General features: G+C 36.1%; 1 protein-coding gene across 1 annotated transcript in view; it reads right to left on the reverse strand.

Annotated features, from left to right (window-relative positions):
- The window catches only part of CNTNAP2 (contactin associated protein 2), a 2,668,322-nt gene that overhangs the window by 367,521 nt on the left and 2,276,538 nt on the right, over positions 1 to 24,263 (reverse strand). The window lies entirely within an intron of this gene.

The following is a 24,263-nucleotide window of genomic DNA, read 5'->3' on the forward strand; positions in this document are numbered from 1 at the left end:
TATGCTGTTGTAGGCTGAAAAACCAAATAATCAAACCTGCTAAGAGATGCATGTTAAATTCTAGTCAATAAGACTCTAAATGAAAGCCTAACAGCCTATATCTATTACAGGTGCTCTGAAGCTATTTTTCAAATCTTGGTTTTTCTTGAGTACCAGCCATTCAAGTAGCATTTATGCTAGACAATGTGTTAAGTTCTGGGAACACAAAGAAAAACAACTGTAAGTCTATGCTCTTAAGGATCTCACAGTCTAAAGCGGGAGACAACATGCAAACAACCACAGACAGACAAACTACACACTGGATAAATTGGAAATAATCAGTGGAGTAGAGCTGCATGACCTAAGGGTCGGGCTGGCCTAATGCATAGCCGCTCTACTATCTAAACACTCTCTAGGTCAAAGTTTGTTGGTTTACTATTTTTGTCTTATGTCTTACTTTGACAGTCTGATGAAGCCTTTTTCAAAGAGTGTTTTTAAATACATAAAGCAAAATGCATAAAATTACCAAGGAAATCATTTATACTGCCAGTCTCTATTTATATGTGTATCTAAGGATCATCTATTTATTGTCTATCACAGATTCATGGATGTCAGGTTCAGAACCCGTGTTGTACTTCTTTCAATTAATGCTTATATGGGAGGCAGCTAGGTGATGCAGTGGATAAAGCACCAGCCCTGGATTCAGGAGGACCTGAGTTCAAAGCTGGCCTCAGATACTTGACACATTCTAGCTGTGTGACCTTGGGCAAGTCACTTAATGCTCATTGCCCCACAAGAAAAATAATAATGCTTATATAACGTTTTCTTCAGAACTTGCCTTTCAAGACTAAATCAAATGTCTCTTTGAAACCTTCACTGATCTAACTGACTAGCAGAGAAATTCTTATTTAGATCTTATGCTGTATTTGGCTTCATAGTTCTTTAATTCACTGATCACATAGTATTGAATATTATAGACATTAGTTTGTGTCTAGAGCAAAGGTCCTGATCTAACTGAATATTATATGTTCCTGAGTATCTGGCACAGTGTTCTAAACATATTAGAAACACACAAATATTTACTGTATTTGGAGCTAGGTGGCACAGTGGATAAGGCACCAGCCTTGGATTCAGGAGGACCTGAGTTCAAACCCATCCTCAGACATTTACTAGCTGTGTGACCCTGGGCAAGTCACTTAACCCCCATTGCCCTGCCAACAAAACAAAACCCTTAATCTTCCAGATTTTCTAAGAGATGTAAGCTAAATACTAGTTAATAAGACTTTAAATATTCTGTTGTTTGAAAGAAAATATCCTACAGTTTTATGCTGAGAGAGGGAAGGAGGCAGCAATATGAAATAATGAGACATTCATGAACCTTCACTGTAGCAGTGAGCAGTGTTTAACTTGTCCTGTCCCATGTGATCCAAAGCCATGAACTACACAATAAGAAGAAGGCTGTGTGCATCTTCAGGCCTTTTTTATCTTGTAGCAAGCCAAGGTCTCTAAGAATACTTCCCATACTCTTTTGCCTTATTAAAGAAAATTGTAAGAGCCAGTGGTAGTACATAGAGAATCTCTATTGGGCTTGATACTACCTTTTCCTTTTTCCTTTTTCCTTCCCTTCCCTTCCCTTTCTTTTGTTTTAAAAGAAAACTAGAAATAGAGTAGAAGGAGGATTTTCCCTCTTTTCTAGCTCTCTAATAGGGGAAAAATTAGGCAAATGAATGACTTGACACATCTGAACTAACATGGACATATTCATAATGATCAGAGGGAAACAGAATGTGGATTGTCAGGTAAGGTCACAAAGTTGTTAGGAAAATCTCTGGTACCTAAGAATAGATGGAAGTAAGTGAACAAAATTTGCATACAAGTGAAAGGGATAAAAATCATTGGTTCAGTTGACCTTGATCTTTGGGACTTTGAGTATTAAAGGACAAATCAACTTTTTAAACTGAGAATACATACAAGAAAATAATTTTTTCCCTAATTAAACAGAAATGCTATAATAGCTACTAAACTGAGATTTCAAAAGTACAAAATTAGGAAATATAAAATGAATGTAAATCTCTATAATCTCCCTCTAGTAAGGCACATTTTGGATATTAAATGTACAAATATTAAAACAGGGTAAATGATACAAAATATATTTAGAAATCTTCCTGGAACTGAAGTTATTATGCTCATATTTCATACTGTAGCCTTTTCTGGCTGGGCACAATGAAGAGAAATAAGTAATTCTCTCTACATATTAAAAGTAGAAAAGTTCATTCCTAAGGAAAAAAATGGGCTTGGGGTCTGAATCAGGCAATCATTAAGTATTTGAGAAGAACTTCCTGTGTGCCTTGTACTAGGAATTACTCATATTTCAATACCTCAAGGACATGTGGTTTAGTTGGTGTTAATATTCCTCTGTGTGAAGGAGATCACATTCTGTTTCCACCCAATGCCTTAATACATTTTCTTTGTGAGTTGGAAAGCTGGAAAATTATTCAGCTTGTGATCAAATTGAACTTCTTGGAGCTGAGCTTTGCTAGTTCTCAGAGATAAATACACGATCTATCATGGGTTATTTAAGCCAAGTCTTTTAAGCTTGGGACAATCTGATAGAATTTGGTGTCTGCTGGCATAGCCTTTGAGAACCCAATGACATCCACAATGAATCATTAACCTCTTATAAATTGGAATTAATTGTGAAGTTGACATTGATCACATTAATTGGATAATTGCTCAACACCCCATCTGATGTGCCCCAAATAAAGCCAATCCATAGATGCCTCAATTATACATCCTCTGCTAGACAGAGTAGTATATGCAGTATATACATATATATGCACATACATATAGATACAGACATGTGTATGCATATATACATTATGTATATCTATGCATATATATAATTGGAAATAACTTTCTGAAAAATTTGGGAAATGTCTTCTAAGGTATTAGAAAAAGTCCATTCATTAATAAGAATGCTATATGACTATTACAAAATAACTGATAGATTTAGTGAACTGAGCAAAACCACAATTCATACCAGTGAAAAGAATCAGACAAATGGCTTGCTTTGCTGAAATGATTTGTTGATTCAGTCAAAGTATTTTATAATATTTATATAGCCAAGATATTTACATCATAAGGATGTAACTTATATATTGAAAACATTTTACAACCTATGACATAAAAAAATGAAAAAAAAGATGAAATTGATGGTGAATAATTATTGTAACTGTAAGAATTGATGTCCAAATGTTACATAGCAAGTACATTGTTTCACAGAGAACTCAAAGCATAAATATTTCAATGGAAATATTTTGTCTTAATTCTTCATATTACATATGTTTAAGGACCAATTAGAAAACCCATGATATGCTATTATAGAGCACTTTTCTCATACAGTAAAACCCATTAATTACATAATATTCAAAGTTGTAAATCCTTGTAAAAATAAAATATCAGAGATTTGTGGTAATTGACTTGATATGGAAAATAGTTATTTTACTATTCCCTGATTACCACTTGAATGGTTTTATGATGTTAATAGCCACTATGAACAAATGAGTGAATGTTTTATAATAATAAATGATAACTTGTATTGATACTTTTCATGTTATCTTTTCTGAACCTTACAACAACAACGTGAACAGTAAGGCATTATTATTACTATTTTTTCAGATGAGATCACTGAGGCTCAGAGGAGCTAAACAAAACCCATGGTTATACAGCTCATAAGTGTTAGAGGTAGGATTTGAACCTAGATCTTTCTAACTCCAAATCCAACACTTTGTCTACTCTATCACAGCTTCTCTTGATATCACATGCTAGTTTTCTTCTTCAAATTAGGGGGGTGATACCCATACCTGTCCTAAGTACACAGAAGAAGATATTTACCTTCCCAGATTCCTCTGTGAAACCAGATTTATTCTTAAGTTAATCAATCACTTGACAAATGTAACAATTATATTCTACGTGGCAGAATGCCTGGACCTCCCATTTTTATTGACAATTTTTGAGGTACTGAAATATGATGAAAGTGGAAAGTAAGGAGAGTAGAGGAGGATTTGAGCAATGCTATAAGTAAAATCCTCAAAGGTATCAGCTCCTTTGATTGCTCTGATCTATTCCAGACTGCTCATAGCCATACCATTAACCAAGAATAAACATTGGTAGGCTAAATATAGGGAGGGCACACTTATGGAGGTCAGATATAGGCAGGCTGCCCTTAGAGCCCTTTCTTCTCCTCAGAAAACATATAGTAACCCGCAGGCTCCTTTGTCCTCAGGTTATTATTTCTGCTCATTGATATGACTTCAGTTCTTTCTAGAAGTATTATTGTTGCCTTTTGTTTTTATACCACAATTATTTCCTTTTAACCCCCCCAAACCAAGCCTCTTTCTTGTAACACAGAAAAGTGGTTCACAGACAGAGAGCTAGAAAGGAAGTCAAACCCATCATTTTACAAATGAATAAAATAAGTCCTGGAGAAGAGAAGTTCACACAGGTAGTTAAGCAAAGCCAAGGGACCAGAAGCATTATTCTGATTCTTGAGAGATTTTTAAAGCTTGAAATGTCAGCCTAAACTGTAATTTAACTCATAAGGTGAATACATACGCATGTGCACATTGTAATGGGGGCATAAACTATGCTATTCATACATCCTATAAAAATAAATTTAGTTTTCTGGGATTGCTGCAGGCTCTTAGTGACAGAGTCCATGATGAGGAAAAAAATGGAATGAAGAGTTAAATTTGTGTTCAACAACAACTTCCATTTAAGCACTTAAACTAAAATGAGTAGAGGCTGGATGACCATTTGTGAAGGTTATAGAGGATATTTCTGTATTAGTACACCAAGCTGAATTTGATGGCTTCCAATGCTCCTTCCAACCCTGGGTCTGGTGATTCTGATCAACCATGAATTTAAGATCCAGAGCAAATTAACATCATCTTTCAATGTTTCTAAGTATATGCTTTAGGTACATTATGGTTCTAATTATTTTCTGGATGCATTTTCCTATAGTATGCTTATAGTAAGCTAACGAAGCAAACATTGCCATTCCATTTAATAAGTGCTTATTAAGTACTTCATATATGTGTAAGACTATATTGGGTATTGGAAGGGATACAGGAAAAAATAAAGCCTAAACCCTGACCTCCTGGATCTCCAGAGAGATATGTGCAAACAACCACAATACAAAGTGGAACATGATAAATAGCAAAAAAACTGCAAAGATGAACATAGAGTTAAAAGTTTCAGAATTTAACAAACTGTGCTTTATGAGTTTTACTGACATTTAAACTGAGCTTTGACAAAGTCTTCCCTGTTGGAAATTTCCTCCTAATCTTCTTCGATAATGAATAGAAGGCTAAGTCATTGATGGTATCCAGAGTTAATTACTCTCTATCCCTTTCCATAAGACTTAAATAAATATTTTTTTTATATGTAAAAACAGATTTATTTTAACATCAATTTAAAAAAAAATTGTTCCAACTTCTCTTCCTCCTCTATTCCCTCCCCCACCCACTAGAACTCAAGCATTTCAAAATAAATTATACATGAGTAGTCATGGAAAACATTCCCACATTAGCTAGGTTGTGAGAAAAAAACAGTCAAAAAACTCCCAAAACTTCAGACTAAGGAATTGTCAAAGAGAAAAAACATTTTTTTTAAAAAATGTGTTTCCAGGGGCAGCTAGGTGGTGCAGCAGACAGAGCACCGGCTCTGGAAACAGGAGCACCGAGCCCAAATCCGGCCCCACACACCCAACACCCACCAGCCACATGATCCCGGGCAAGCCACCCACCCCCAATTGCCTCACCAAAAAAGAAAAAAAAAAAGAAAAGAAAAAAAAATGTGTTTCCATCTATTTCAGATACTATCACTTCTTTCTCTGTAGATGGGTTGCCATTTTCATAGTCCTTCAGGGTTATATTGGACCATTGCCTTGCTGAAAATAACCACATGCTTCCCAGCAGATAATTTTACACTATTGCTGTTATTTTGTATACAGTGCATTTCACTCTGCTTCAGTTCATGTAGGTCTTTCCAGGTTTTTCTAATAGTATCCTGTTCATCATACCCTAAATAATGTACCTTAAACTTGACAAAGAATTTTCTTCGTATTAGCCCAGCAAAGTCATCATAACTATTTCCCTCCATCCTATTCCCTTCCCATGATATTTACTCTATTTTCCATCTTCTTTTAAACTATTCCTCCTCAAAAGTATTTTACTTCTGACTGTCCCCTCCCCTACTCTGCACTCCCTTTTTTTTCACCCTTCCTTCCTTATCCTCTTCCCCTCATACTTTCCTGTAAGGTTAAATAGATTACTCCTCCCAACTGGGTGTGAATGTTATTCCCTCCATGAGTCAACTCTGAGGAGTTTAAGGTCTTTGAGCTAATTCTGTGTTCCAAATTTTCTTCCTCCCTCTCTCCTCAACCCTCCCTATGAAATCAAGCAATTCAATATTTCATACTTGTGCCGTTATGCAGAACATCTTCACCTTCCTTGAAAGTATTTTGCTTTTTACTACTCTCTCCCAGAATCTGCCCTTCCCTCCTTCCCCTCCCCCCCCTTATCTCCCTCCCCTCCCTCAGGGCAAAATATATTACTATACCCACTTGAGTATGTATGTTAGTCCTTCTTTGAGTCAATTCTGATGATATTAAGGTTCAAACACTCCCCAATTCCTTCCCCCTCTTCCCCTCCCCTCCATAAGCTTTTTTCTTATTTCCTTCATATGAACAACCTCTCCACAGACAATCGTTCCCCTTCCCCCTCCCCCAGTCTATTTCTCCTACACCTCAACCCTATTTTAAGGATGTCATTATGGGTTAGTTAGATGGCACAGTGGACAATGCACCAGCCCTGGACCCAGGAGGCCCCAAGCCCAAATCCGGCCCCATACATAAGACACCCCACAAAGAACAAAACATAACTTCCCTTCGTATTCAGTTCAGACCTGTGTCCTCTGTATTATCTTCCCATATAGGAATGTTAACAGTTTGATCTTTTAATATCCCTCATGAAGTCTTTTTCCTGTTTATCTTTTTATGCTTCTCCAGGGTCTTGTATTTGAAAGTCAAATTTTCTATTCAGTTCAGGTCTTTTCATAACAAATGCCTGAAAGTCTTCTTTCTCCTTGAAGTTCCATGTTTGCCTCTGAAAGATGATGCTTAGTTTTGCTGGGTATGTGATTTTTGGCTGTAGTCCCAGTTCCTTTGCCCTCTGGAATATCATATTCCATGCCCTCCGGTCCTTTAATGTAGAAGCTGCTAGATCTTGCTTTATCCTTATTGGAGCTCCACAGTATTTAAATTCCTTTTTTCTAGCTGCTTGCAATATTTTCTCCTTGACCTGGGAGTTCTGGAATTTGGCTATAATATTCCTGGAGGTTTTCCTTTTGGGATCTCTTTCAGGAGGTGATCGGTGGATTCTTTCAATTTCTATTTTAGCTTCTGCTTCTAGAATATCAGGGCAATTTTCCCTCACAATCTCTTGGAGGATGGTGTCTAAACTCTTGTTTTGGTCATGGTTTTCAGGTAGTCCAATGATTTTCAAATTATCTCTCCTAGATTTATTTTCTAGGTCAGCTGTTTTTCCAAGGAGATATTTCACATTGCCTTCTATTTTTTCATTCAATTGGATTTGCTTTACTGTGTCTTGGTTTCTCATAAGCTCACTAGCTTCCATTTGTTCAATCCTAATTCTTAGGCAATTATTTTCAGCAGACAGTTTTTTAATCTCCTTTTCCATTTGGCTTTTCAAACTGTTGACTTTTTTCTCATGACTCTCCTGCATTGCTCTCATTTCTCTTTCCATTCCTTCCTCTCTTTCTCTACATCTTCGTTCTATCTCTCCTACTTTCTCTTCAAAGTCCCTTTTGAGAGCTTCCATGGCCTGAGACCAGTTCGTATTTTTCTTGGAAGCTTTGGATGTTGGAGCTTTGACCCTATTATTATCTTCTTCTTCTGAGGATGTATTGTGGTCTACCTTTCCCCCAAAGAAGTTTTCGATGGTCTTCTGCTTTCTCTGCCTACTCATCCTGGCTTACTGTTTCTTGGCTTTTTACTCCTTAAAGTGTAGCACTGCTTCCCGGACACACTGTTCATGCTACAGTGTGGCCCAGGGGGTGACTGGGCTTCTTCTCAGCCTGCCTGGCTTGTGAGTAATCACAGCTGCTTTCTCTTTGACCCGGAAACAGAAGTCTGATTGAACTCTGATTCTCTATGGTCGGAAGCTTGGCATGCTTTTACCCCTCCCCCACTGGGCCACCACCACTCGATTCAGCCCACTGGTTCAGACCCAGGGCGCTTTGCCCCAACTCCAGCAGATACTGCCTCCACTTCACCCCGGCCTACCTCCGAACCCCCTCACCAGTCCGTGATCAGAGCCTCAGAAGCTGCTGGTGCTGAAGACTCTGACGTGTTGGAGGCACTGTCCCTGGCTGGGTCCGGACCGCGCTGAGCTGTTCAGCCTGATCAGTAGGTGATCAGAATTGCCCTCTTTTGCGGAGAAACAGTCTCACTCTGTTCTTATGTGCATTAGGCTGTTCTGGGTTTTGATTTTTACCGCATTATTTGGGCGTGAATGGACGGGTTTATCTGGAGCTTGTGGGAGTCACAGCCTCTCCTCCGCCATCTTGGCCTTAAATAAATATTAATGGCTGATGATGGTTATAGCAGCATTAGCATTAGTAATGGTGATACCTTATATTTTCACAGTCATTTCCTACTCTATTATCTTATTTACTTTCCAAAACACTCTATGAAACACTTAGCTTATGAGATCATAGATGTAGAGACAAAAAATATTTGAAAACAGAACTCTCCTGCTTATTTTATAGCTGAAAACAATAGCATATAATATAATATAATATAATATAATATAATATAATATAATATAATATAATATAATATAATATAATATAATATAATATAATATAATATAATATAATATATAGCATAGAGAGGATAAAAGACTTGTTAGGATTATATAGCAGGTCTGAGATGGGGGTTGATTATAGTACTTTGTAATTTTAAGTCTAATGACAGATCCACACCACTACACTGACCATAAACAATGTACATCAAAAAATGTCAGATCCAGTATATGCTTCTGGTACCAAATATTTCTGCCTTTTCTCTTTTAAAAATACAAAAATTCATATTCATCCTTGTTAGGACCTGACAAGTGATGTGATTTATTGTCATTCTTTTTAGTCCAATGTAGGTCTTTATGCTTAGAATTGAAACAAATAAAACAAGTCATATGGAACTAGGACATAAAGATTTAATTAAGGATGTCTTATTATAGGTACTTCATAAGGCTAATGGCTATAAATAGTGAGACTATATTAGAATCCTTCTGTATGCCTAAGATGACATATTGCAAAATAGTTCTCAGTGCTTACATGAAGCAATGAAGAAAAAAGTACAGAAAAAAGAAAACTAAGATAAAAAAGCTAGGATAAAAACTTAGGAAGGAGGAGAAGAGGAGGGATTTCAAATTATCCATTTATCTGAGAAGGTGAAAAGAAGATGAAAAAGGAGAGAGAATAGATAGATAGATAGATAGATAGATAGATAGATAGATAGATAGATAGATAGATAGATAGATAAGTAAATAAATAAATGAAGGGAACAGATAAAACAGATAGAATGTTGGGTCTGGAGGCAGGAAAATTCCTCTTTGTGAATTCAGCCTTATACCTTAGCTGTGTGACCCTTAGCAAGTTACTTACACCTGTCTGCCTCAGTTCCTTCTCTGTAAAATGAGGTGGAGAAGGAAATGACAGACCACTTTAGTATCTCTGCCAAGAAAACCCCAAATGGAGTCATCAAGAGTTGGACATGACTGAAAAAATGACTTAACAACAAAATAAATAAAAGAAAAAGAAGTTGATCGTTTAATTTATACTCCACAATTAGGGAAAGGATTAGCAAACAAGATGGGGGATGAGAGGGGGGAAGAACTTTTGAGAATATTTGCATCCAAGTAGTTTAAGTAAAACTAATCATTGGGACAAATAATTAATTTTGAAGAGAAATAAGTGGTTTTTTTAAGTTAAAAAGACTAAAGGAATAAAAAACTGAAGAAAATATAAACCCAATTCTGATAATTTTGAATATGAATTGGTAAAATGAAAGAGATTGGAAAATTACAAAAGAAAACAAAACTGTGGGAAATCACTTCACATTTCTGTGTATCAATTTCCCCACATGTAAAATGAGTGGGTTGGACTAGCAAGCTGTTAAAGTTCCTTCCAGCTCTAAATCTATGAAACTTGCAACTCCACAATATGTTGTTTATGAGAAATATATCTAAGAAGCAAAGACAAATATAGAATCAAAAAGCAGGAGTTTGCAACCACACTATCAGACAAAGCAAAAATAAAAATTGACAATATCAATAGGGAAAAAAAAGGGAAACTCCATTATGCTTAAAAGAACCACAGAAAATGAGTCAATATCAATACTAAATACATACACTACAGCATTTTTTGCAGACTTTTAAAAGCCTGCAATGAGGGTCATGGTTGTTCCTTTAGCCATCAGCAGGTAATCTGCCATTAAATGTTGGGGTAGGGGAGAGAAATCAATTAGTCAGACATATCCTCATCAACTTAACTCTTCCCCCAACATTTGGAAAGGACTTATGCCATAAAGAATGATGAATATGAAGAATTCTGAATAACACAAAGAACTCAGAAATCATACAGAGTTAAGACAGCAAAACATAAAAAATCAGAATAACTCTAACTATAGAAATGGAGGCAACACTAAATAGTAACAAATTTGTCAAATTCAATGGACGTTAAGATTTATTACTATTGAATAAATAGAAATTATTAAAGTTGAAGTATTTTCTTCCTTTTTTGTTAACAAAGGGTAAAGAATAAGAAGAAAGCAAGATGTACTACTAGTTATAATCAGTCTATCTGGATGGTAGGTGTGTACGTGTGTGTGTGTGTGTATGTGTGTGTGTGTATATGTGTGTGTGTGTGTGTGCGCTCATGTGTGCACACATGTTTGTGGTGGTATTTGTGAGAAGAGGTCTGTTTTGTCAAACCAAAATATATGAATAAAAAGCAGGTAATGTAAACTGAAATTAGATGACTTTGAAAGATTCAGTTTTATATTTCACATTCATCATAGTTTTATACAGCTTCTAAAAAGGTAGAGATCCCAATTCATGCTCTTATCAGCCATTTCAGAAGAAAGTTCTATTTCATTATTCTTTGAACATTGTTCTGCAGGCATACAGTACACTGATAAAAATCCCTTTGAAAATATCAGCATGTTTCTAATAGCTCTTCAGTCACGTAACATTTTTAGTGCTGGAGAAACTCTACTACACCACTGTGGAAGAATTTTAGAGCTAAAAGGAATCTTAGAGATTATATAATCAGATAAAGCTCATTTTACAGGTAAGGAAAGAGAAGCCAAGAGAAGTGAAATTATTTACATAAGGTTATACAATCAGATAGTTGCATACAGGATTAGTATCTTGGGTTTCAAGCTATTGAGTTCAGGGTCATCCCTTCGCTCTTTCCACTAGACCAAAAATTCACCTAGCACTGCCTGTATAATATTTCACAAAGGAAATTATGTGGAAATAAGGAAATTTACATTATTTGCTTATGGCATTGTGAACATTTATATTGATGGGATTAAACTTAAATAGAAATGCATCCCTACCTCTGTATACTGCCTGTTAACACCCCCGTACAGACAAATAAATATTATTTATTTCATATTGTATTTTGAAATTTATTTTATTCAAAATTAATATAACATAATCATATCTTAATCTGGTTCAGCACACCTGGCAGTTTTGCTGCCTGCTTGTGGAGTGTCAGTGAGGCTTTGACATCTTTTACCTACATGATGCCAAGATGCAATCAATCAGTCAACAGTAATTTGCTAAGCACTTACTGCCCTGCTCTGCATTATGTTAAATGCTGGTGATAAAAAAGGACAAAAGCAGTTCTTGCCCTCAAAGAGATTACATTCTAGATAACGTACAAATAATTAGGTTTATACAAGATATATACACAGAATAGATGGAAAGTAAGCTGATAAAGGAAAGCTATGGTACGTAGGTGATGAGAAAAGGCCTGCTGCGGAGGTGGCATCTGAGTTTAAATGTGAAGGAAATCAGGTATTTTAATTATATGTAAAGATAGTTTTCAACATTCATTTTTATAAGTTTTTGAGTTCCAAAATTTCCTCCCTCTCTCCCTTCTTTTCCTGGTCCCCAAGGCGGAAAGCAATCATGTACAAGTTATACATCATCATATTATAATCATGTATATATATCTTTATATATAGATATAAAATCATGTTAAACATTTTCACATTAGTCAAGTTGTGAAAGAAGAATCAGAACAAAAGGGGAAAACACAAGAAAAGACAAAAAACAATAAAAAAGTGAAAACAGTATGTTTCAATCTGCATTAAGACTCCATAGTTCTTTCTCTGGATGTGGATAGCATTTTCCATGTTGAGTCTTTTGGAATTGCCTTGGATCACTGTATTTCTGAGAATACAACTGAGAATCAACTATTATAGTTGATGTTGCTGTTACCATGTACAATGTTTTCCTGGTTCTGCTCACTTCACACAGCATCAGTTCATGTGAGTCTTTCCAGGTTTTTCTGATATCTGCCTACCTATCAATTCTTATAGCACAATAGTATTCCATTACAATAATATACCACAATTTACTCAGCCATTTCCCAGTTGAAAGGCATTCCCTCAAATTCCAATTCTTTGCCACCACAAAAGAACTGTTTTATATATATATGCATGTATATATAGAGATACAGATAGAAAAATAGAGACAGACAGACAGACAGATAGATGGATTGGAAATGTGGGTCCTTTTCCCTTTTTAATGATCTCTTTGGGACAAAGACCTTATAGTGGTATTGCTGGGTCAAAGGGTATGCACAATTTTATAGCCCTTTGTGCTTAGTTCCAAATTGCTCTCCAGAATTATTGTATTAGTTTGTAATTCCACCAGCAATGCATTAGTGTTCCAATGGAAATCAGATATTCTGAGACATTGGGGTAAGGAGGTAGAGCTTTCCAGGAATGTAAGAAAGTTAGTATAAAGGCACAGAGATGGGAGGAAAAAGTATTTGGAGTGCATGAAGCATAGCAAGTTGGATCACAGACTATATAAAGAGGAGTAATGTATAAGAAGCCTGGAAAGGTAGGAATAGGCTGGGTCATGCCAAAGGACTTTACACTTGAACCTGGAAATAATAGGGAGCCAATGGAATTTATTGAGTGGAGGAAGAGGTAACATGAATGGACCTGAATTTAATAAAATCATTTTGGTAGCTGTGAGGAAGATGAGTTGGAGTAGTTGGAGTAGTAGTAGTGTTAGTTAGCATTTATATAGCACTTTAAGTACTGCAAAATGCTTACAAATATCTCATTTTATCTTCACAACAACCCTGAGAGATAAATGCTTTTCTTATAACATTTTACTAATGGGGAAACTAAGGCAGACAGTGGTCGAGTGATTTGTTCAGGGTCACATAGCCAGTAAGTATATGATGTCAGAATGGTCCAGAAAGATTTGAAAAGAAAAATAGTGGAACAAGTGATACTGTTCAACAAAATTCCTGATTTTTCCCCCATCAAATTTGATTACATTGGTGGTTTAGATTTATTTCCAAAAGAATACATAAGAAAGTATTCAGGAAATAAATCTTTGGAGAGTGTACCAATTTACTCTAAACAAAGAGTTTGTTATGCAAAGAAAGCCATCTTTTGTAGCTGGGAATTCTGAAACAGGTATAACTTTTACAAGTCACTGAAGCATTTAAGTCAATAATACAGGATATCTAAGTGCTTCAGTTCACTTGGTAGAGTAATTGGTTGACACATGCATAGCTAGGAATTGTTATACTTGTGCTTAGAAGCACAAAGTTTCCCCTCAGGTTAACAGGGGTAAAGGGAGCATGGCAGACTAAGGAAGGCATTCACTACAGTGCACCACCAATGCTGTAGTTTCCTATTTTTGCTAATTATTCACTAAGTGTTAAAATGAGTTTTTTCCCCGCTCTTATGGCCTGCAAGTACTGTCAGCCACCTTTAAATTCAGTCTTTGGGGCCAAACTTTTGTTATGGCTCTGTTGTTTGAAAGGTAAAAAGTCTAGCAGATGTAGTGAAGGACTGAAAGTCAGAAAGCTTGGAGTTGAATCCTGCTTCAGACATTTACCAGCTCTGTGATTAATGGGCCAATTAACCTCTTGGTTCCTCATTTCATCATCTGATAAATGAGGGTCATAATAACTGAATAGGAGGCATTGTGATACAGTGGTTATAGATTCCAGCTTGGAGTCAGGAAGACCTCTGGATTTAATCCCTACAACTCATACATACTGACTGTGTGACCCTGGGCAAGTCATTTATTTCCTTAGTACCCCCAAATAACTCTCAAAGACTTTAAGTCAAAAAACAGGTGTCTATACCTGTTGGTAAAGGGACTATTCCCACTGAAAGTTCCACATACCAATGAAATCACAGATCTGTTCCCTACTCTCCCTCCACACAAAATCTGACATCCGTGCCAGGTGGATAACATGGAGCAAGAACAGTGTTGGCACAGTGTGTTAAGAATAGCTCAGTAAAAAAATAAAAATAAAAATAAGAACAGCTCAGTAGCATAAGGAAGGGAGAAAGGATGGGTTACTGCATTGAGAAAAACCTGCATTTTTACCTAGAGAGAAACCAAGGTATTCAGGATTCCAGTGGAAAGGGCAATTTGCTTATTTACTGGAGTATTTTGAAACTGACTCCTTAGGACACCATAGATGATGAAGCAGAGTAGGGGCACAAGGAGCTAAGGGGAGGAGGTGTTTGGGTGTGCAACAGAGCAATGTGGCTGCAGTAATCTAGGTTATCTGGATATTTACTTCCAGTAGGCATCTGTGGGTTTTCCTGGTTTGCCAGCACCTCAGGGTAGGCAGCCAATAGTAAGTGGTTTATGTGTTCACCCTCAGGGCGTCTATGTGCCTTTGGCTAAAGTGACACATTGTATTGGAGCCTGAGGCACAGCAGCTCTATCAGGAGTAGTCTGTGATGACTGTTTGCCCAGTCAGGTTCAGTGGGAGCAGAGCACTTTCTCTGAGTGCCAGATGAGAGATTTTCCTCCAAGTGAGTCTGCCCCCAAAGGGTTAGAGTCGTGACAAGTTCAAGAGAGCAGAATGAAGAGAAAAGCAGATGCGGAGGGTCAGTTGATCCAAGGGAAAGAACACTAGCCAGGGTCCATTCCCAGGTCTTCTAGTAACTTCAGATAAAGGCTATACAGGGCTTTGGATTTTCTATTTGAAGGATAGAGATTACACCACTTGTCTCAGAAGACTAACAGGATGATTTTATAAAGACTCTTCAACTCTGAGATGAAAGGTGCCATATCTTCTTATAAGAAAGAGTATTATTTTTCATGGCTATAGAACTGAATGATATACTTTCACTATTTGAATTTGGAAGTGAAAGTACAGCAAGTTGGAGTCCAAGTTAACACTGACTACAGAAATATAAAAAAGGAGAAATCACTGTTGGGAAAAATATTTTCTGAACTATGAAAATGATTCACAAAATAGTAAAAATAGAATTTTCTATTAATTTTAAAGTGTGATGAAATATTCCCTTTCTAATTTGATATTTGTCTTTTATAAAATAGTCTTCTGTCCTTCCAATTCTCCCTCTGCCTCTTTTCTTCTAAAATGATTCTTTTTCATCATTAAAACCTTTAGTACCACAAGAAAATGACCTATTTACCCTATCCACTACATTACCTCTACTCTGGCTTTACTTTTCCCCTTTCCAACTCAATCCAATTAGCATTTATTAAACATCTACTACAAGCAACATACTGTCTTGGGCTCTAGAGAAACAAAGACTATTCTTTAATTTTTTTTCAGGATTATGAGGGTTAAGTGACTTGCGTAGGGTCATATAGCTAGTGTCAAGTGTCTGAGGTGGAATTTGAACTCAGGTCTTCCTGAATCCAGGGCTGGTACTTTATCCATTGTGCTACGTACCTGCCCTCAACAAAGAAAATTCCTTAAAAAAAGTCTATGCTCTAAAGGAGTTTATATTCTATTCACATCCTATATTATACTCTCTTCATAGTCTTTTACTCTATGGTCAAAATGTATGTAGTCCTCCACCCTTCAATTTTCCTTACCTCTTTATCCTATCTCTGTTCAAACTTCCATGATTTGTCTACTAATAAGTTGCTGAATCATGCTGGCAAAAATTATGAAATCCAGATGGCTATATCCATTACATGTTCACATCATCTAATTTTGACTAAGCCCTCACTTCTGCAGAATGAGCTTTTTATTTTTCTCTAATTTTCCTAGCTTGTCAACTTTCACCTCTCTTGCTGAGCCCCTAATGCTGCTGGGTAGTCTTGTGTTTCAGCAAAGACCTGTTCTCTACTTAATAGAGAAAATCAAAGCCATCTATAGTGTACAATTCCTTTTCTTCCCTATCTATTCCTTGTAATTCTGTTACATTTTCATCTGTCCTCTCTTTCTTTGCCCCAAGCTCTGGGAGAGAACTGACTCTTCTGACTAATTCTTGTTTCCTTGATCCTATACCTTCATATTTTTCTGTGAGCATGATGCATAAATTATCTTTTACTCTTATTTTGTAATCCCACCCTAAATACAGACATCTTCCTGCCTGTGTACATAAATGCCCAGGTCATGCTCAAATTAAAAACAACCCTCCCATAAATTTCCCCTGATCCTTACATCCCCTTAAACCATTATCCTTTTCTTTTTCCTTTTCCAAGCACCTGGAAAAATTCTTCTATGTTCACTGTCTCTGCTTTCTAGCCACTTTGTCACTTATTAAACCCTTGCATTATGGCTCCAAATATTCTAGGGAAATTTCTTTCTCAAAAGTTAAAAATTATTTCTTAACTAGTGTCTGATAACATTTTCTTAATTTTTATACTCTTTAACCTCTCTGCCCCTTTTGACTTAGGTGAACACTCTTGTCTCCTAGATTGTCTTCTCTTGGGTTCTATAAAAACTTTCTATTGTTACCTGTTTGACTACTCCTTATTCTCCTTTGCTTCTCTTACACCTTAACTGTAGATGCCCCTCAGGAATATCTGCAACCCTCTTATTTTTCTACAAAATCTCTCAATATTCTCTTCAGCTGTCATGAGTTCAATTGCCATCTCTATGCATATGACTCAAATTTCTATATCCAGCCTTTATCTCTTTTCTGAACTCTAGTTTTAGTTTCAACAGAAATGGACATTTCCACCTAATTTCAACAGAACTGAACATTTCCGCCTAAACATCTCACTGGCATCTCAACGTGAACATAACAGTAAATCAGTTATTCACCTTCTCCCCTAAAGACTCACTCCATTTTTTCTCTCACTTTCCAAATCATTTGGGTCATAACTTCAGGCATCTTTGCCTTTTTCCTCTCTCTCACCATTCAATCTAACATATCTAATGAAATGACAAATCTTGGGATTCCACCCTCATGACATCCCTTGTCCATGACTCCTTTCCTCCACTCAAATTGACCCCACTTTTGTTCATACTTTCTTCCCTCATGTAGACTAGCATAATTGCCTCCTAACTGGTCTCTCATTTTCTTGCACTTCTACACTCTAATTTATTTCCAAAGCAATAATCAAACTCTTCCTGAGGCATATATTTGACCATTAGAGTAAACATATTTTGGTAGAAAGAATGAGAATAAAAATTATGAGGATAAAGAATGAGAATAAAAGATAATAAATTATTTAATAATCAAAATAATAATGAATAAATAAATGAACATTCAAAAGAATTAAAATGAGAAAAAAGAATGTTTTTTTTTTAAAAAAAGACTAAAAATGTGATTCCAATTCTTAGCCGTGTTAGCTGTGAGGCATTTTTATTATATTGGCTCTGTCTACCCATGAACAATTAACATTTCTCCAATTATTTAAATCTGACTTTATTTGTATAAAAAGTGTTTTATGACTCTGTTAATTAGTTCTTGGTTTTTTTTGCAGGTATACTCCCAGATATTTTATGTTTTCTAGAGTTATTTTAAATGAGGTATCTCTTAGTATTAGTATCTCTTCTTTCAGGGTTTTGTTGCTGATATGTTGAAATGCTAATGATTTATGTGGGTTTATTTTATATCCTGCTACTTTGCTAATATTATTAATTATTTCAACTAGCTTTTTAGTGGAATCTCTAGGATTTTCCAAGTATATAATCATATCATCTGCAAAAAAAGATAGTTTCATTAGCTCATTGTTCATTCTGATTCCTTCTGTTTCTTTTTCTTCCCTATTGCTATTGCTGGCATTTTTTATACAATAATGAATAATATTGATTATAATGAGCAACATTGTTTCACTCCAGACCTTATTGTGAAGGCTTTTAGCTTATTCCCATTAATTCTCCTTTCTTTCTTTTTCTTTCTTTCTTCCTTTTTTTTTGCAGGACAATGGTTGGATTTGAACTCAGGTCCTCCTGAATCTAGGGCTGGTGCTTCATCCACTGCGTCACCTAGCTGCCCCCCTCCCATTAATTCTTAATGATGGTTTTTGGTAGATGCTTCTTATCATTTTAAAGAAAAATCCATTTATATCTTTGCTTTCAAGTGGTTTTTTAAAATAGAAATAAGTTGTATTTTGTCAAAAGCTTTTTATGGATTTATTAATATAATCATATGATTTTTGTTACTTTTGTTATTGATAAGTTAATATTATGCTAATATATGTTAATAGCCTTCCTTATGTTAAACCATCCCTGCATTTCTGGTATAAGTCTCACTTGGCATAATCACCTGGTATAATCTTTGGGATATGTTGTTGTAGTCTTCTCACTTGTATTTTATTTAGGATTTTTGCATCCATATCCATTAATGAAATTGATCCATAATTTTTTTCTGTGTTTTTTGTTCTTGAATTAGGTATCAGCACCATATGTGTTTCATAAAAGGACTTTGGTAAGACTCCTTTGACTTTTTTTTTGTGGGGCAATGAGAGTTAAGTGACTTCCCCAGGGTCACACAGCTAGTAAGTATCAAGTGTCTGAGGCTGGATTTGAACTCAGGTGCTTCTGAATTCAGGGCCAGTGCTTAATCCACTGTGCCACCTAGCTGCCCCTCTTCTTCTGTTTTTCTAGGCTGTTCATGTTTCTGTAAGTATTCTTCCATTTCCCTTAAAAGATTTAAGGTTTTTGGATAAGAGTTCACTATTAGGTAAAAATTATTGGAAAAATTGAAAAGCAGTCTGGCAGAAACTAGGTACAGACTAATATTTTATACCATTTACCAAGATAAAGTCAAAATGGATACATGACCTAGATATAAAGGGAGATATCATCAAGGAACATAAAATAGAAAACTTATAAGACTTATGGATAGGTGAATAATTTATGAATAAACAAGAGATAGAGAGAAGTATAAGATATAAAATGGATAATTTCAAGTACATTAAGGGGCAGCTAGGTGGCACAGTGGATAAAGCAATGGCCCTGAATTCAGGAGCACCTGAGTTCCAATCCAGCCTCAGACACTTGACACTTACTAGCTGTGTGACTCTGGGCAAGTCACTTAACTCTCATTGCCCTGCAAAACAAAACAAAACAAAAATTAAAAAGGATTCATACAAATAAAACTAAATGTAGTCAAGATTAGAAGGAAAACAGAAAATTGGGGGGAATTATAGACAATTTCTTGGATAAAGGTCTCATACCTCAAGCATATAGAAAACTTTGTAAAATTTATAAGAATATGAGTCATTCCACAATTGAAAAATGGTCAAAGGATATGAACAGGCCATTTTTGGAGGAAGAAATAAAATTATATGTATGTATGTATATATATATATACACACATACATTTATACATATCTACATGCATATACACATATATACATATACATATATATTTATATGAAAACATGCTCTAAGTCATTACTGATTAGAGAAATGCAAATTAAAACAACTTTGAAATATCATCTTACAACCATCAGATTGGCTAAAACAATAAAAGGGAAAATGGCAAATGTTGGGGGGATGTGGAAAAATGGGACACCAATACCCTGTTGGTGGGACTGTGAACTGATCCAATCATTATGGAAAACAATCTGAAATTATGCCCAAAGAGTTAAAAACTGTGTACGCCCTTTGACTTATCAATAACACTATTAGGTCTGTTTCCCAAGGCAAGCAGGGAAAAGGAAAAAAGCTTATATGTTCTAAAACATTTATAGAAGCTCTCTTTCTGGTGGCAAAGAACTGGAAATTGAGGGGATACCATTCAATGGGGGAATGGCTAAACAAGCTGTAGTATATGATTGTGATGGAATACTACTTTGTTGTAAGAAATGATGAACAGGTTAATTTTAGAAAAACATGGAAAGACTTGTATGAAATAATGAAGAGTGAAATGAGAAAAACCAAGAGAACACTGGATACAGAAATAGCAATACTGTTCAAAGAAGAATGGTGAACTAAGCTATTCTGAGTACTATAAACATTCAAATCAGCTACAAAGGACCTACGAAGGAAGATGTTATCTACATCCAGAGAAAGAACTGATAAATAGACATATACATAGTATGGTTTCACACACACACGCACACACACACACACACACACATGACTTTATATGTATAGGTGTGTCAAATGGTGGCCTTCTCTAGTTTGGGATGGTAAGAGAGGGAAGGAGACAGCTTAGAACTTAAAATGTAACTAAAAACATTAAATATATTAGACCTAAAAAGGAGTGTTCATTTTTAAAATGTGTACAGCCTTGTAACAACAAATGGGGGAGGGGGACAAGCATTTTTTAAATACGTACTATATGCTGGACACTGTGCTAAGTGTTTTATAAATATCTCATTTGTTAACTTATAAGATCATAAGATCATAGATATGGGGATCTCAAAGATCTCAACCCCTTAATTTTACAGATGCGGAAACTGAGGCTCAGTGAGGCTAAAAAGATATGCCCAAGGCAATATACTCAAGTAATATATGGGGCTTGAACCTGACCTCTCCTCCCAAAAAAATGTTGGCTGCATCTCTAAAATGAGATCCTTTTAAAAGGAAAAAACAGGTATAAACTGAAATAGCATCAGTCATAAGTCTTATTCAGATTTCAATACAAGACAAATTTTGCTGTGAAAGGTATGTCCCGTATTTAGGCCAATAGAATCATGACATCTCATTCTTAGCACAGTTCACTGTTCTTCAGTGAGCTCTACCAGGTTGGTAAGTCTTTGGGGAATACCTCCACAAGGGGATGATTCTATGTTTATTTTCATAGGACTAAGCTAGCTAAGTTCAGAGAGGCCCTTCCCCCTATGATTGCTAACCAGGTGATGAGTTGGTGTTGATGTTGGTGATGGCGTGTGATGGATAGTGTGATGGTGTGTGTATGTGTGTATGTGTGTGTGTGTGTGTGTGTGTGTGTGTGTGTGTGTGTGTGTGAGAGAGAGAGAGAGAGAGAGAGAGAGAGAGAGAGAGAGAGAGAGATGGTGTGTTATGGTGTGTGTATGTGCATAGAAACACATAGAAACTATGTATCAATGTATTGAAGGGTTGTGACCTTCATCAGTAAAGATAGTATGCCCCCCTTCACCACCCCCTTTATGAAATCACTGAAGTTTTTACTTTGAAAAATACCTTTTTCCTGTTGGATAGCCTAAGCTACATATAAAAATCAATCATTTTATACTCATCTTGGGCATCAGAATCTTAGTCTGTTAGATTTTGAAGAGACATCAGAGATTAATTACGTCCCCACTCCCACTTCATAGATGAGTAAACTGAGGACCAATGAAATGAAGTGACTATTGCAGTAGTCCAATAATAAGCAGCAAGGACAATACAATTTAAGACAGATATAAAAAGGAAACGTAAAGAAGTTAAATTGTATATGACTTAATTCAAGACCAACTATTTCCCTCATGCTTTTAAGCAAGGACAAGTATGAGGTACACCTGTGTGGATTCTCCAGTACAGGTAAATCAAACAACTTACTATAAAAAAGCAGTTACTCTTGTGGTGTATCTGCCAGATGTATTTTTCTTTCCTAAATAACACTGGCTTAATGTTGGTTATTTTCAGGTCTCTCTTTTAGAGTCAAATGATAGATTTGCTTGATTAAAGAACAAAGAACAAATAGCAGAGCTTACCAAGTCAAAGCCGACATACCACCCATGTAGTCCCAATATTGATTTGTTGAGTGAGTGGGATAAGAAGTTGGGAACATGAAAGAATAAATGAAAGTCTATGTTTATAATACTCAGAATTTCTCCTGAAATTCTGGGCTTTGTGGGGAGGCTCAGAAATTAAAGTTTTACTAATGCATCAATGACATTCTAACTTCCAAGCTAAACACTACTGTATACATCATTCCAAGTAGGGCTAATGGATTCATAGTAGTAAGAATCCTTAGTTATTATCAATGTACAATAGGTGTACATTAGTCACAGAATCATAGATCTGAAAGTTGGAAACAACCTCAGAAGTCATCTTGTTGAACCTGTTCCTGAACAGGAAACTCCTCTATCACATAACCAACTAGTGGTCAACCAGGTTCCTCTTATAAATCTCCTTTGGGAGGAACCTGCCACCTTCCCTAAGTCTTCTCTTTTATATCTAAATAAATATCTAAAATTGTCTATTTTCCTTGCAGAAAATTAACTAAGAACTCATTGTAAATATAAAGCATAAAATCAACATGCAATTTTGCTTTGAATATGGTCCACCAGCCCTTGAAAGCCATAGTGACATAAAAACTTTATAATCCAATTATTTGGCTGCCAGGTAAAAAACTGGCACCCAAAATATGGGTAGGCCCCCAGCAAATACCAGATAGAGAAGAAACAATGGGTAAGTCCCCCATGGGTTTCCCATATCAAACATGTACTGTTTCTCTGGAAGTCTTGTAGAAATCAACAACTTTGAAAGATGTGTTTATTATAGTGAATGATTTCATGATGGCTGGTAATCAGAGAATCAGAAGTGTGCTGACTATTTGTCTTCCTAGGGTCATTGTCCAACTGTCTTTAAATGTTTTTTAAGAGATGTAAAGGGGCATAGTAACATATTTAGTCCTGAATTAGTTCTACTGTATCACACTGGGAAGTGATAGTACATCAGACTGATGAAATATGTAACACGTCAAAATATCAAAGATTAAAATGTCACAAATAAATAGATGCTTTTAGCAGATAAAACCTCACTTAGAAGCTGATATTTAGACTTCTCTGAGTACCATACACATTTCCATATATTCGTAACACAAAGTTTTGTGCATATTTTGGTGATGTAACCAGAGTACCATGCCAACAACCGGAAGTGCATGTGTCAGGGAATAAAGGAACTCGCGTCCCTAGGATTGTAGATGTAGTGCTGGACAGGACATCAGAGTTGGAACGTCTAGTCCAACTCCTTCATTTTACAGATGAGGAAACTGAGGCCCAGAAAAGTGGAGGTCAAGTTGAGAAGCTGAAGTGTTAGAGGGAGCATTGAAATCCAGGCCTGATGACTCCTGAGCCACTTTCTACCGTGTAACATAATGTCTCATTTGCCAAAGATGAATTTAGCAAAGATATATTCCCCAAGCTAGAGAGCTAGAATTTTGTCTATCATAATAAAAATGTGTGGTATTTTTCTTTCAAGTCTAGTAGGTAACCTGTTGGAATTTATCTGCAACTGTGTACAATGATGATGTAAACAAAGAATGGTGAACTTTGGACAGGATTCATCCTCGAAAGGAAGAAAAGTTCTCAGCTAGGCCTAGGGTGGTCATATGATTCCAAAAAGGGTCTGAGAAAAAGAAACAGTCAACAAGAAGCATAGGGATATATGGATTAAAAATGACTGAGAGGAGGAAAGAAGAAGGTGGGTCCAAGGAGGCAGAGAGAAAATTTAGAAATTATCAGGGAGCAAAGGGGATGTCAGGGGCCTCAGAGAGGAGATTGAAAGATGACAGTCTTCTAGGGCCAGGGCCAAGCAGACAAACAGGTTTGGGGTAAAGTGGCTTTGGTATAAACACGTTTAGCTAGAAGCTAAAGGCAAGAACTTGGAGCTCAAGCAAAGGAACTTCAGGGATGAATAGCGAATTACTTACACATAGGACTTGAAGTATTAGCCACAATAGTGTGTTGGGCTAAAGATTTTAACCAGGCCAAATCTGACTAACTGATGGATATAACACTGGGTTATTGGTATTCTTGGCCTGCCTGGCATTTTTGCCCTGATTTTGT

This window comes from Dromiciops gliroides, chromosome 5 (assembly GCF_019393635.1).
Source record: "Dromiciops gliroides isolate mDroGli1 chromosome 5, mDroGli1.pri, whole genome shotgun sequence".
NCBI lineage: Eukaryota > Metazoa > Chordata > Mammalia > Microbiotheria > Microbiotheriidae > Dromiciops > Dromiciops gliroides.